The sequence below is a fragment of the Lactuca saligna genome, chromosome 4 (genome assembly GCF_052625555.1).
Source record: "Lactuca saligna cultivar CGN05327 chromosome 4, ASM5262555v1, whole genome shotgun sequence".
Lineage (NCBI taxonomy): Eukaryota > Viridiplantae > Streptophyta > Magnoliopsida > Asterales > Asteraceae > Lactuca > Lactuca saligna.
In genome coordinates this window covers 121,212,283-121,227,676 of record NC_136420.1, presented here as the reverse complement: position 1 = coordinate 121,227,676, position 15,394 = coordinate 121,212,283, and the positions used below count along the sequence as shown (strand labels likewise).

Here is a 15,394-nt window from a genome sequence, read left to right as displayed (position 1 = left end):
GTGTATAACAATACGTACGTGAAAAAGTATTATCATAAGTGGCAATTTTTGTATCGAGAAAGAGGCATGAATTATTGATTTGATCAAAGCCTAATTGTACCTAAAAATTAAATGTTGCAAAATAAATATTTTCCATGCTGGAACGATAAAGGAATTGGGTAAGATGTACTTGAGTGTCAATTTTGCAGGCCTTGAAGCGCAACAAGTGCATTTAATTACCCTTTTTGATGCTTGAGCAACTTATGAAAAATGTCATATAGTTTAGCTGCGTTGTGCTACTAATTGGTCTAGCTTGTACCCAAGATCACTAGCGATTTTAACATATCCTCCTAGGGCATCACCAAGATTTTTGCATCGTCTTGAGAAGCATGGAGGTGATAGTCTAATATATAAAATATTTGCAAATAGAAAGATTTTGTTTGGTATAAGAGAATGTGGAGCATACTATTACTGGACATCTAGAAAGCAAAGCAGGTAATGCTCAAGATTTTAAATGATTTTAGTTTCAAATATACTAACATCATAGGGTTTTGAGAGAGAGTTAAAGGGATGAAAGGTAGGGATGTCAACGGGGGCAAACAGAACGGGGAGTGCATCCCCTGCCCCCGCCCCCGCCCCTGCCCCCCGAATCCCCTTTATTACCCCTACCCTCGTCCCCGTTCCCCCGCCCCAATCCCCTTTATAGTAGAACTTTACATGTTAAAAATAAAAAAGTTATGACATATTAAACATATTATTAACAACTTAAAAACAATTTTTTTATGACTTTTGGAAGCTAAAAATCATGTTATTATTTATTATATTTATATAATTAATATATGAAAATATATGGGTAATTTATTAATGGGGTCCCCATGGGGGTTTCTAGACGGGATTGCATACCCCCGCCCCCGCCCCCAAAATTAAAACGGGGGTTAACCTTGCCCCCGCCCCCGTCCCCTTCCCCGATTTTTTTAAAAAAAATTCCCCAAACGGGACGGGGCCCCCACGAGAACGGGGTCCCACGGGATTTTTTAACATCCCTATTGAAAGGATGTGTCTGTTGAGATTAGAGGGCAAGCGGCAGTAGATGAAACCGTTTCATGAAATTTGGTAAAGTAATAGAAGGGATGAAATGCAAGCAAGTATTATATAGGTTGATGATAAGTTGAGATTGAGTGTGGCAAGTTGTGTTTTTGTGATTATGATATATAAATAAGGTAAGGAAGTTATAGATGTAGTATGTAGAGGAGTATTTAGCCAAGAATTAAGAATAGGAATCCATCCCACATGGGAGGGTGAAGAAAAAAAAAGTGAAGGTAGTTGTTGGATAAAAAGCGAGAGTGGGGGAACAGAAAAAGTACTTACCTGGACGGGGTCTTTGGGGGATCAAGAAGGTCCATGATCTAGGCTGGTGGTCTCATTTGCACATTATGGAGAGGTGCCTGTCTAAGGTCGGCCCAAGTTGGTCGAACCTACATCATAATTTGTGTTAGCGGGGGCCTGCGTTCGCGCGGCCCCTACCCATTCTCTTAGTTTTAAAATTCCACTTTCTTTTCATGCATAAAATTTTAACTCCAAAATTTTTGCTTAGTTAATTGCATCTCTCGTTTGGTTTAGAAAACTTAAACCTGAAATAAATTTCTGCTTAGTTAATTGCATCTCCGTATGATGAAACCAATTTTGCTATGTGGAAAATAAAGGCTCTCTATGCATTAGAATCTGTAGATGAAGACATGTTGGACATCATCGAAAAAGGTCCATATGTTCCGATGTATCAGCCCTTGAAAAACAATGTTCCTGATGGTGCCATGAAGAAAACACCTAGAGAAAACTGACAACATATGACAAAAGAAAGAATGGTCTCGATGTTCGTGCTCGGGTTGCAATCAGCTATGCTTTGCCATACAATATCTTTGGGCTGGTTCAGAATTGCATCTCAGCAAAAGAGATGATGGACACGCTGACTGTATCTTTTGAAGGCACTGAAGAAGTCAAGGCTACTCAAATAAATGATCTAAACAGAAGGTATGAACATTTTTTTGCAAAGAAAGGTGAAACCCTGACTCAAACCTTTAACAGGTTTAATACTCTTGTTAATGATCTGCGGAGACTAGATCAACTGAAGCATCGAACTGTTCTAGTGCAGAAGTTTTTGGATTCTCTGGGTGCAGGTTGGGAGAATCATGTTGATGTGCTAAAAAATAGTGAGAAGATCAACACTATGGACTTACAAAGTCTCTATGGAAACCTTCGATACTATGAGGAATCCAAGCTTCAGAGAAAGGAGCTGATGAAGGATTCTCAGCATGAGTCATCAGTAGCGTTATTCTCAAACAAAAATCAAGTGTCAAAGTCAGACACTGAAAACCATTCAGACACTGATTCTTCTAAAAGTGAGACTGATGATCTCGGAAAGGTTGTTGCTAGTGCGGCCTTGATTGTGAAGACTTTTGAGAAATCAGGCCGAAATTTCTCAAAGTTTCAGAAGAAGATGAGTGGGAAATCTTCAAAAAGATCAGATGCTGACAAGAAACATGGTACTGAAAGGAAAGGGAAAGCTCAGTGCTTTAACTGTGGTAGCACTGATCATTTTGCAAAAGAATGCAAGCAAAGAACCCAAATCTCGGATGAATACTGGAAGCAGAAGTACAACAAGTTAGTTGAGAAACTGAAAGCAGAGAACTTGGAACATAAAGTTCTTGTCGCTGAAGAAGAAAAATGGAAGACTGATGAGGAGTCATCAAATGATGAAGTTAAATGTCTGATGGTCAAGATAGAAGACACTGATGAATGTAAAGTCAGCAACAGTTTGTTTGATGTTGATATGTCTAATGCAGTTGAAAACTCCAAGAAGCACAACACTGATTCTCCTTCAATGTATCAGCTTCAAAACTTTGTTTCCTATTCAATGAATAAAAAATCAAAATGTTTGAGTATTTGGGTGTTCTTAATTCTAAGAAGAATCAAATCATAAGAGATATGCAGAATCAAATTGATCTTCTTAAAACTGAACTATCCTTAAAAATAACATTATTGACACTACTCAGGAAAATCTAAGAGTTACTAGTTTATCAAATTCCTCACTATCTGCTGAAATTGATAAAGTTAAAGACCTCTTGAACAAAGAACAAACTGTTTTAAAACTTTGGGCTAAATCTCACAAAAATGCTAATTATGTTATTTCTGCTCAAATACCTCATTCATGTGAGAAAATCCTTGGGGGAAATTTTGTTGAAGCTGAAAAGGTTTTTAAATCTCAAGAAAAGGAATCTGAATTTTATTCCATGAATGAATTAAAAGATAGTTTCAAAAACAAATTTATCAGCAACACCTTTATTAATTATAGTCTCATTGATGAACACTGTGTTACTGATTCTAATGGTGTTACTGAGTGTAATATTGAAATTATCGGAATTGATCCTACTTCTTACCCTGCACATCTTGTGAGACCAACTCCTCTCACTGAAAATATTATCGCATTTCCTATCTCAAACGGAGTGTTTCATGCTGTTCATGAACAACTTAAACAATATCCTGATTGCAGTGTTTCAGTACATAAGTCTAAATCTGATACTAATGTCAGCTCCTCATCCATCACTGATTATAGTTCTTCTGAAACTGAATTCTTTAGTAATTCAATGTCAAATAAAAGGACTTAAAGTTCACTTGGTGAATCTCTCAAATATAAATGTGTTAAATCTAGAAATGTGCTTACCAAGAAAAACTTTGGTACTAGAATTTGCTACAGATGTGGTGACACGACTCACAAAATCAGTGAATGCAAGTTTGATAAAACATCATTAAGAGATGATAACATTAAAGTTAGAAATGAAAGATGGACTCTTAAATCAAATTCTTTAAACTGTCTTCCTAAAGAGTGTTATAATATATTGTCAAATAACTTTGTGAATGACCCATCTTACAATGGGTCAGTGTGTTCTAACTAGTTTCTCAGCACGGCAGGGTCAGGAGCATCTTTGGTACTTAGATAGCGGTTGCTAAAGACATATGACAGGATCCAAGTCTCTCCTGGAAGAGTATGTCAAGAAAACTGGTCCTGCAGTAACATACGGAGACAATGGAAAGGGGTTTACTAAAGGATATGGAAACATCAAGTGCAATAATGTGGTGTTTCAGAATGTTTCATATGTAAAGGGTCTCAAACACAATCTCATCTCAATCAGCCAATTGTGTGATGCTGATTATGAAGTTCATTTTACAAAGAAGGAAGGAAGAGTTGTTAACACTGACAAGAACATTGTACTCTCAGCAAGTAGAAAAGATGATATATATGTTCTTGACATGTTCTCAAGTGACAAGGCACTGATGCAATGTTTCTTTACAAAGTCTCAAACCAATCTCAGTTGGATTTGGAACAAAAGGTTCTCTCATTTGAACTTTAAGAATCTATCTAAAATATCCAATCAAGATCTAGTTAGAGGTCTCCCAAAACTTAGCTTTGTCAAAGACAAGATGTGCTCAGCATGTGAACAAGGAAAACAAACCAAGTCGTCATTCAAACCCAAGTCATGTTCTAGCATATCTGTTACTCTTCATTTACTACACATGGACTTGTTTGGACCTATTCCTGTTCGTTCCCAAGGAGGAAACAAGTATACTCTAGTGGTTGTGGATGAGTTTACTCGATTTACATGGGTGGTTTTCTTGAAGAAGAAAAGTCATGCTGCACAGGAAATTATCTCGCTGATTCATCAAAACGAGACACTAACTGGTCTCAAAGTTAAGCAGCTAAGGAGTGATCATGGCACTGAGTTCTGGAATTCAACTCTTGAAGAATTTTGTGATTATAAAGGCATTGGGCAGAACTTTTCAGCTCCTCGCACACCTCAACAAAATGGAGTTGTTGAACGAAGAAATCGAACACTGATTGAGGCAGGAAGGACCTTTATTATTCATGCTGGTCATCCTATGTTGTTGTGGGATGAAGTTGTTAATACAACATGTTATACTCAGAATCGATCTCTAATTCACAGGATTCACAAGAAGACTCCATATGAGATGTTGAAAGGTCGAAAGTCGGACGTATCCTTCTTTCACGTGTTTGGATGCATTTGTTATATTCTTAATCAGCGCGATCCAAGATCAAAATTTGAGCCTAAGGCTGACAAAGGTATTTTTGTTGGATACTCATCTATTTCAAAGGCTTTTCGTGTTTTTCATGTGAACAGGCAGTGCATTGAAGAATCCATTCATGTAAAGTTTGATGAGGAATCATACACTGATGAAAAAGTAGCTCATTCTTCCTCTATTTTTCAAGAGCTTCTCTCTTGCCCATATAATGAAGTTTCTCATACTGAAGAAGAAGCTATTATTCCTGATCCTATCGTTCCAGATCCAAATTCTGTAAATCAAGATACTGCGGTCAGCTCGACAACTCATTTGTCTGATGCTGATGAAACCCTTGAGACTGAAGATTCTCCTGCAACTGATGTTCCCTTCAGCAATAACACTTTAGTGTCAAATCCAGTGGAATCAGCTTCTGGACATCGAGATCACCCTGTTGATCAAATTATTGGGAATCTTCATGATGGTGTCCGAACCAGATCTCGTGTATCTAATAATTTTTGCATGTACGTTAATTTCGTTTCAATGATTTTACATGACAAGATACACTCAGCTCTTCAAGACACTGAGTGGATTAAAGCCATGCAAGACGAGTTGAACGAGTTCGAAAGACACAAGGTTTGGACTCTTGTTCCCAGACCATCAGGAAAGACCATCACCGGAACACGTTGGGTCTACCGCAACAAGGTTGATAAAGATGGTATTATTACTCGCAACAAAGCAAGACTTGTTTCTCAGGGGTTCACTCAAATTGAATCCATCGACTACGGGGAGACTTTTGCTCCAGTTGCCCGCATTGAAGCAATCAGACTGTTTCTCGCATACGCTTCATACATGAACTTCATTGTCTACCAAATGGATGTCAAAACGGCATTTCTTCATGGTGAGTTACAAGAAGAAGTATTTCTCAAACAGCCCCCAGGCTTTGAAGACAAAGAGCATCCTGACTATATGTACCGACTAGATAAAGCTGTATATGGACTGAAGCAAGCTCCCAGGGCCTGGTATGAGACACTGACATCATATCTTCTTGAAAATGGCTACAGAAGAGGAGTAATTGACAATACTCTCTTCATCAAACAGAAAGGCTCAGAAATGATTCTTGTTCAAATCTATGTGGATGACATCATCTTTGGATCTCCAAATGAGAAGCTGAGCAAAGAATTCACTGAGATCATGTCTCAAAGGTTCAAAATAAGCATGATGGGGAAGATGAATTTCTTCTTAGGTCTTGAGGTTCAGCAACAAAAATCAGGTATTTCAATTTGTCAAAGTAAATATATTGCTGAGTATGTTGCAGCTGGGAGATGTTGTGCTCAAATCTTATTGATTCAAAATCAACTTTTAGACTATGGGCTTAAATTCACAAAGACTCCTATATACTGTGATAACACCAGTGCCATTCAGATCACACAGAATCCTGTTCAGCACTCAAAGACAAAGCATATCGAGATTAAACATCACTTCATCAGAGACAGTGTTGAGAAGGGCAAGGTTATTCTAAAACATGTCAAGACTTCCGAACAACTAGCTGATATTTTGATGGGTTTTGAGCATTCTAACACTTCCTAAGTGTACATGCAACCCTAATAACCTTGAATCTATGTTTTCTCTATATACATGCAAATTTCTTTTTCAAGGTTATTTCCTAACTAGCATGGCATGGGGAATATATGAAACATAAAAACTAGTAGAAATACATACCTTGTTGTTGCTTGGATTCCTTCAAGACTTTGTGAGCCTAGCACCCCAAATGTTGTGCCTCAAATGCTTCACACAACACCATAAAACTTGGAATAACTTGAGAGAATACTTCTAGCACTCAAAATCGGTTATGCCCTCTCTAGTAACCTTACTAGCCCCAATTTCATTAGCCAAACGGTTCCTTTTATAGTGGTGTCACAATTAGGGTTTCATTAAGAAGACCCATAATTATCATGACTCTTCATTTCTCATGACCCATGGGTTTGTAACTCCCATGGACTATCCATGGAGCTCAAAATGGTTACATCCATAACCCATAAACCATGGATCATTAATCCACCATAAAAGAATTGATGATTTTCATAATCAACCCTTATATATTTAATTAGTCTCACTTTGATCACCAAATTAATACTAGATTAATACTTGATCAAATAATAATTAAATAATATTATTATTAATATATTAGAACTTATAATATATTAATAATCATAAGTACCTTATTCTCTCATTTAGTCTATCCAAGTATTGCAATGCCATGCAACCCAAATGGACCATGCCGGGTCGGGTCAAGTTCATACCAAATAAAGTTGTGGACTTAAACACTATATCCATCAGTCTCCCGCTTGGATAAGTCTAATAACTATATTTGCAAATATGACTTCAAAACCTGACTAGCAATCGTAGCTCTTTCAAAGTCTCTCGGAACTGAGATGATGATGATACGACATTGAAGATAAGTGATCATATAATCCTCTGCTCTCATGATATCAGCCGGACAAACACATGGAACATGGTCTTACTTATTGTCCAGCATTTGTTTCTAGATCTCCGATTTGTTTCGACATAGAACTAAATTGAACACATCAATTAGGTTCTGACCAGGCCCGGTACATGGGTCAAAACCAAATCATCGCGGGGCCCAGATATCGCTTCTATTTCTAGAAGGAACAGATAAACTTCGACTGATATGCTTATACTAACTACTTGTTGAATTACTCACAAAGGCACGTTTTATAACATCGAGTTACCAATGCATTTTCATACAATCAATGAATAACCAACTCATAGTCAACAACTCATATCTCTAGGTTTGAAGATTTATATGATATTACCGTCTCACGATCACTCGAGATAAATTCCATGAAGTGATGCAAGTGAGCGTGGGTTGAATCCAATACTCAGCCCTTATGAGTACTCATGAATGTTGTAGCAACCATTGCATTGTCCAAAGCACTTTAGACAAATCATACAAGCCAAATTCACGACAGTCTTAAATCAATACTTACTTCCAAAGTTTGACTGACTGTGGATGGTTTGAATAATATGATATATATACCATAACATAATTATTCTAGAAGTAAAAACATGCAAAATTTAAACATAGTAAACAATCAACATAAGATAGTAACACCTTACTCATAAATAAATAACAACTTTTATTTATCATCAAATGTCAATTACATTTTACAAGTTTCAGGAATCTAATTATTGAAACTAATATCATCCTTCAGCCCAATGCGCCTTGCATGCTGTAAATGCTTAACCCTGCTCAGTCCCTTCGTGAGGGGATCTGTCGGGTTCTCATTTGATGATACTCTCTTTGCCACGAGGAGTCCTTCTTCTATTCTATGTCTGATGAAATGGTATTTTCTGTCAATGTGCCTAGATCTCCCGTGATCTCTTGGTTCTTTCGCCAAAGCAACCGCACTTTCACTGTTACAGAAAATTTCCATTGGCTCCTTTATAGTTGGTACAACTCCAAGGTCTCCGATGAAATTCTTTAGCCATATCGCCTCTTTTGCTGCCTCGCTTGCTGCTATGTACTCTGATTCACAAGTCGAATCAGCTACTGTCTCCTGCTTACAACTTTTCCATGTAATGGCTCCTCCATTTAGGATAAAGACCCAGCCTGACTGAGAGCGAAAATTATCCCTATCAGTTTGAAAGCTAGCATCACTATATCCTTCCACTCTCAAGTCATCACTGCCTCCGAGGGTAAGGACCCAGTCCTTAGTCCTCTGCAAATACTTGAGAATGTTCTTTACCGCTATCCAGTGTGCCTTGCCAGGGTTCCCTTGATATCTACTGACCATGCTCAAAGCAAAGGCCACATCAGGGCGATTACAAGTCATAGCATACATGATCGAGCCCACAGCAGAAGCATATGGTATCTGACTCATTTCAGCTATCTCAGCCTCTGTACTCGGACTCTGAGTCTTACTTAGCTTGGCATTACTCTGGATTGGTAACTCTCCTTTCTTGGAATCTTGCAAACTAAACCTCTTCAGTACCTTATCCACATAAGTACTTTGACTAAGTCCAATTAGTCTCTTACTCCTATCTCTTAATATCCTTATCCCTAGGATATAGGCAGCTTCCCCAAGGTCCTTCATAGCAAAACACTTCCCAAGCCAGGTCTTAACCTCCTGCAAAGTTGGGATGTCATTTCCTGTGAGAAGTATGTCATCCACATACAACACCAAAAAGCTAACTATTCTCCCACTAGCCCTGACATATACACAAGACTCGTCCTTACTCCTAGAAAAGCCAAACTTTTTGACTTTCTCATCAAAGCAAAGATTCCACCTGCGAGATGCATGTTTCAATCCATAAATGGATTTTTCAAGCTTACACACTCTATTAGGGTACTTTGGATTGACAAAACCCTCTGGCTAATCCATGTAAACATCCTCAGCCAACTTCCCATTAAGGAAAGCGGTTTTGACATCCATTTTCCATATTTCATAGTCATGAAATGCAGCTATGGCTAACAACACTCTAATAGACTTAATCTTGGCCACTGGTGAGAAGGTCTCATCATAGTCAACTCCCGGAGTTTGAGTAAAGCCCTTCGCAACCAATCATGCTTTATAAGTGTGTACTTTCCAATCCATGTCGGTCTTCTTCTTGAAGATCCATTTGCACCCAACTGTCTTACGACCTGGTACATTGTCAACCAAGTTCCAAACTTGATTGTCATACATGGACTGAATCTCGTTGTACATAGCCTCCTTCCATTTCGCAGACTCAGGGCCTGCCATGGCTTCCTTATAATTATTAGGTTCATCCAAATCTATCAGTGTACTATCACTGATAAATGTATCACCTTCAGTGGTGATGTGATAACCGTAATAAAATTCAGGTGTGTTCCTCACCCTAGTGGAACATCTTGGAGGTACAGACTCGTCTATCGACTCAACATGAGTTTCCTCCTCTGGTTGGCTGACAGTATTTGAGGTTCCTTCATCACTTGACTCTTGAAGCTCTTCAAGGTCAATTTGCCTCCCACTGTCCCTTTTTCTTATGAATTCTCTCTCACGAAAGACTCCTCTTCTTGCTACAAAGACCACATTATCACTGGGTCTGTAGAAGAGGTAACCAAAGGATCTCTGTGGGTAGCTGATGAAAATACACCTCTCGCTTCGGGGCTCAAGCTTGTCATGAGTCTCACGCCTCACAAAAGCTTCACAACCCCAAATCTTGGTGTGGTCCAAATTGGGCATTTTCCCAGTCCACATCTCGTGAGGTGTTTTGGCAACCTTTTTAGTAGGGACTAGATTAAGGATATGGGCAGCAGTCTCTAAGGCATACCCCCAAAAAGAGATTGGTAACGAAGCTCGACTCATCATGGAGCGAACCATATCTAGCAGGGTTCGATTGCGCCTCTCAGCCATACCATTCAACTGTGGTGTCCTGGGAGGTGTCAATGTTGAGACAATCCCACATTCCTTAAGATAGTCAAGGAACTCAATGCTAAGATACTCTCCTCCCCGATCGGATCGGAGCATCTTGATGTTCCTGTCCAATTGATTCTCAACTTCCTTCTTAAACTCTTTGAACTTTTCAAAGGTTTCCGACTTATGCTTGATTAAGTAAATATATCCATATCTACTGTAATCATCAGTAAAAGTCACATAATAACGATTAGCATCTCTTGTAGGAACTCTGAAGGGCCACACACATCCGTGTGTACAAGGTCCAAAAAACCTTCACCCCTATCACAAGTACCTGTGAAGGGTGACTTTGTCATTTTTCCAAGTAAACAAGACCCGCAACTATCATCTGACTTGAGGTCAAACGATTCCAAGACTCCAGCCTTTTGGAGTTGGCCTATGCGCTTCTTGCTAACATGTCCAAGACGACAATGCCACAAAGATGCTTTATCCAAGCTATCAAAAGAATCAATATACAACACATTATTTCCTAGATTGTCTACAACATTCACGACTTCATATACACCATCACAAGGTATTTCTTTATAGTAAAATACATCATTGTAATAAACATTAATAGCAACATTTTTATTATCAAATGAAAATGTAAAACCTTGTTTGTACAAGCCATGAAAGGAAATAATATTTCTCGCCATTTCAGGCGAGTAACAACACTTATTCAAATCTAACATTAACCCATTATTAAACAACAAAAAATAAACTCATATCTTGGTAACATGTGATGCTTTCATGTTGCCCATGACTAAGTTTATCTTCCCGTGCTCTACTTGCTCACTTCTTCTTAGTGCCTGCAAATCAGTACAAATGTGAATACGACACCCTGTATCAAGCACCCAAGAATTAGCATTAGATGAGTTGTTAGACAATATTGTGTAAATACTTGCATGGGTAGGTTTAACCTTCCCATCCTTTACATCTTGTAGATATTTGGTGCAGCATCGCTTGAAGTGTCCCTTATCTTGGCAATAGAAGCACCGTGCTTCCTTTGGGTTCGAAGAAGGAGTAATGTGACCTTTCTTTGTCCCACTTGAAGAGGAACCATCAAGAGTCTTACCCTTGGTACCCTTTGAAGGGCTTTTCCTCTTCTTACTCTTCCCTTGCCCAATTGCAAGAACATGGGCTGTTAAAGGAGTAGAAGTAGCAACCGCTTTACCCTTAAGGCCATTTTCAGTTGTCGTTAAGAGTCCTTGAAGTTTGCTAAGTGTGACTTCCTCCTTATTCATATGATAAGTCATACGAAACTGATCATAACTTGAAGGTAAGGAATGGAGAATGATGTCAATCACCAATTCCTCAGGGAAGTCAACATTGAGCTTTAGCAACCGGTCAACGAACCTCTGCATCTTCTGCAAGTGACCGGTGATGGGTTCACCATCCTTCATCCTCGCGGTTATCATGGAGGAAATGATTTCATACCTCTCTTGACGCGCGCTCTGATGGTACCTTTCCATCTAATCTAGGTGCATCTCATAGGGGTAGAAATCTTCACAAGATTTTTGGAGTTCCGGAGTCATTGTGGCCATCATGATGCAGGACACCTTGGTGGCATCCTTCTCATGTGCAATGAACTCCGCAAGCTCTTATGGAGTAGTAGTGGCTTCATTAACAACCTTAAGCTCCCTATCAAGGACATATTCTTTGTCCTTATAGCGGGTAATCATCCTGATGTTTCTGATCCACTCATTGAAGTTGGATCCATCAAAGATGACCTTACCACACAAGTTCATTAGGGAAAAGGAGCCTGTAGGGTTTGAGCCAGCAGCGTTATTGGAAGACATCTGGAATAGAAGGAACATATGTTTCATTAGATTAAGAGTCCTTAATAAGTCACCCAAATGAGATATTAAGGCTAGGATCCAACAAACTATTTATAGGTGGAAGAGGGATGCCGTAATCCACACTATAAAATATTTGAAGGTAGGCAAATGACGATTTACCAATTTTCACCATAAGAACGAAATATTTTATTATTAGGTTTTATTGGTTTTGAAACTCCTAGATCTTTTGAGATACATTGAACTTTTCAATGGCATGTTTGAATCTCGAATGTGCCCTCTCAAGTTTGTGACTGGGATGCCGAGGATCACAAACAAGGTGTGAATAACCATACAAATTGACTTCGTACCCTTAACAATATTACCTAATCGATGTGCCGGTTAACCACACATGCTCCACCGATCTATAATAAAGTCAAGTTACCTTTGCCACTCTTACTAGTCCAAGTTAGTGTGTCAGTTAACCACACACGCTCCACTAACGACTTGGTAAGGTACAAAGTGTAATTTTATGGGCTAGCACCAATTTCACATTTTCCTAAAGTAACTAAGATTGGAAATTTATAATGTATAGTTACTTTATAATTCATTATACTTTTAATGAGAATTTAAAGTCGTATCCTACCGTTCGGCTAACGACCCTCCACCGATCAAGGAAGCGGTGGGTGAGAGTGGACACCCATTAAGTCACCATTTTATAGGCAACAACCTTATACCCCCCTTATAGACCAGCTTCGTGAATGAGGCCTACTAACGGTAAGAACGACATATTCTTATACATATTTATATAATAAAATTATAATAATAATATAAGGGTTGATTTTTAAACCTTTTAAAAATCTAAGGTTTAATTTGGAATTAAAGTGTAAGACTTTTCAAATTCCAAAATTTGAGGGCAAGAATTGAAACTATTCCAAGTCACTTCAATTTTGTAACTTATGAGTTTTATTGGTTCATAAAAATGAAGACTCTTCATTTTATGAAACATCTTTAGTTCTTTAAACACAAAATAAAGAAGTGACCTTTGGTTATCCATAACTTGAGGACATGTTATGGACACCATCAATACAATTAAGATCAAGAATTAAACACACATGGTGGTTACACATAATTCCTATGATCTTCTAAAAACTCATAAGAACACAAATTCATGTCAAGCAATTTCAAGAAATCATATAAACATATATAATACTTTGAAATTGTTAAAAGTCATGTAAAATGGATTAACATAATCATTATCATTTTGAAAAACAGATTTTACAAGTCCAAAACAGATTGGGATAATGATTCTAATCCATTTCCAGCAACAAAAACTCGAAAAATCTGCCCATCTCGATCCTACTCGGCGAGTGCATTATCCTACTCGGCGAGTAGGATGAATTTGTTCATGGACTCGGCGATTCCTCCCCATGGACTCGGCGAGTACAGTCATCAGAATGCAGAGTTTTCGTTTTTCAAGCAGTTTTGCATCAAGTATACAGAAAACAATCCTAGGCTTTGATACCACTGATGGGTTTTGAGCATTCTAACACTTCCTAAGTGTACATGCAACCCTAATAACCCTGAATCTATGTTTTCTCTATATACATGCAAATTTCTTTTTCATGGTTATTTCCTAACTAGCATGGCATGGGGAATATATGAAACATAAAAACTAATAGAAATACATACCTTGTTGTTGCTTAGATTCCTTCAAGACTTTGTGAGCCTAGCACCCCAAATTTTGTGCCTCCAATGCTTCACACAACACCACAAAACTTGGAATAACTTGATAGAATACTTCTAGCACTCAAAATCGGTTATGCCCTCTCTAGTAACCTTACTAGCCCCAATTTCATTAACCAAAGGGTTCCTTTTATAGTGGTGTCACAATTAGGGTTTCATTAAGAAGACCCATAATTATCATGACTCTTCATTTCTCTTGACCCATGGGTTTGTAACTCCCATGGACTATCCATGGAGCTCAAAATGGTTACATCCATAACCCATAAACCATGGATCATTAATCCACCATAAAAGAATTGATGATTGTCATAATCAACCCTTATATATTTAATTAGTCTCACTTTGATCACCAAATTAATACTAGATTAATACTTGGTCAAATACTAATTAAATAATACTATTATTAATATGTTAGAACTTATAATATATTAATAATCATAAGTACCTTATTCTCTCATTTAGTCTATCCAAGTATTGCAATGCCATGCAACCCAAATGGACCAAACCGGGTCGGGTCAAGTTCATACCAAATAAAGTTGTGGACTTAGACATTATATCCAACAATTTTCACCAAGGCCTTGGATACTCAAACTAATGCTCATATTATTGGCAAACTTGGAATGATCACTCTGGATTGAAAATGTTTTACTAATGTTTGCTATTGTCTTATAAACTTTTTTTGCTGATGATGATGTGTTGATGATGTTTAGCATGCTGAGTACATTGTATGGTTTCTTATCTATATCTCTTCTACAAATCTTCTAAACTAAATTTGAATGATTCACTGTATTAAACCATACACTGATAACAACTTGAAACTCTTTGCCGATGGTTAGACAAAACACCAAGTTCTATCGCACGCAACTATCCTCTCTTACCAATCTTACACTTATTTTGTGATTTAGTGTGACAAAACACATGCTGATGAGAATCTAACAGTCTTTGTCGATGGTTAGACCAAAACACCAAGGTCTATCACACGCAACTATCCACTCTTACCAATCTTACACTGATTATGTGATTCAGTGTGCCAAAACACATGCTGATGAGAATCTAACAGTCTTTGCCGATGGTTAGACCAAAACACCAAGGTCTATCACACGCAACAAACCTCTTTTCACCTTCTTCTCACTTAGTGTCTAATGATTTAGTAAGAAATACCACTCACTGATAAAGACTTGACACTCTGTACCAATGGTTAGATAATTAAACCAATATCTATCACACGCACCAATCACCTTGCTAACCCTAAATAAGCAAGTTGTACCTTGAACTGACGACAAACTATCTTTCAGCATGTAACTTTTCGAGACACTGATATCAGCGCTTCTGCAAACACTGATTGTAGTTTCCTCTTCAGTACAACGACTCTTTTTACCCAACGGC

General features: G+C 38.0%; 1 non-coding gene across 1 annotated transcript; it reads left to right on the top strand.

Annotated features, from left to right (window-relative positions):
* Positions 1 to 1,339: 1,339 nt before the first annotated feature.
* Positions 1,340 to 1,503, top strand: LOC145044347 (U1 spliceosomal RNA). Its single transcript, XR_013681305.1, has one exon. It is a non-coding gene; the product is annotated as a U1 spliceosomal RNA (small nuclear RNA).
* Positions 1,504 to 15,394: the final 13,891 nt, after the last annotated feature.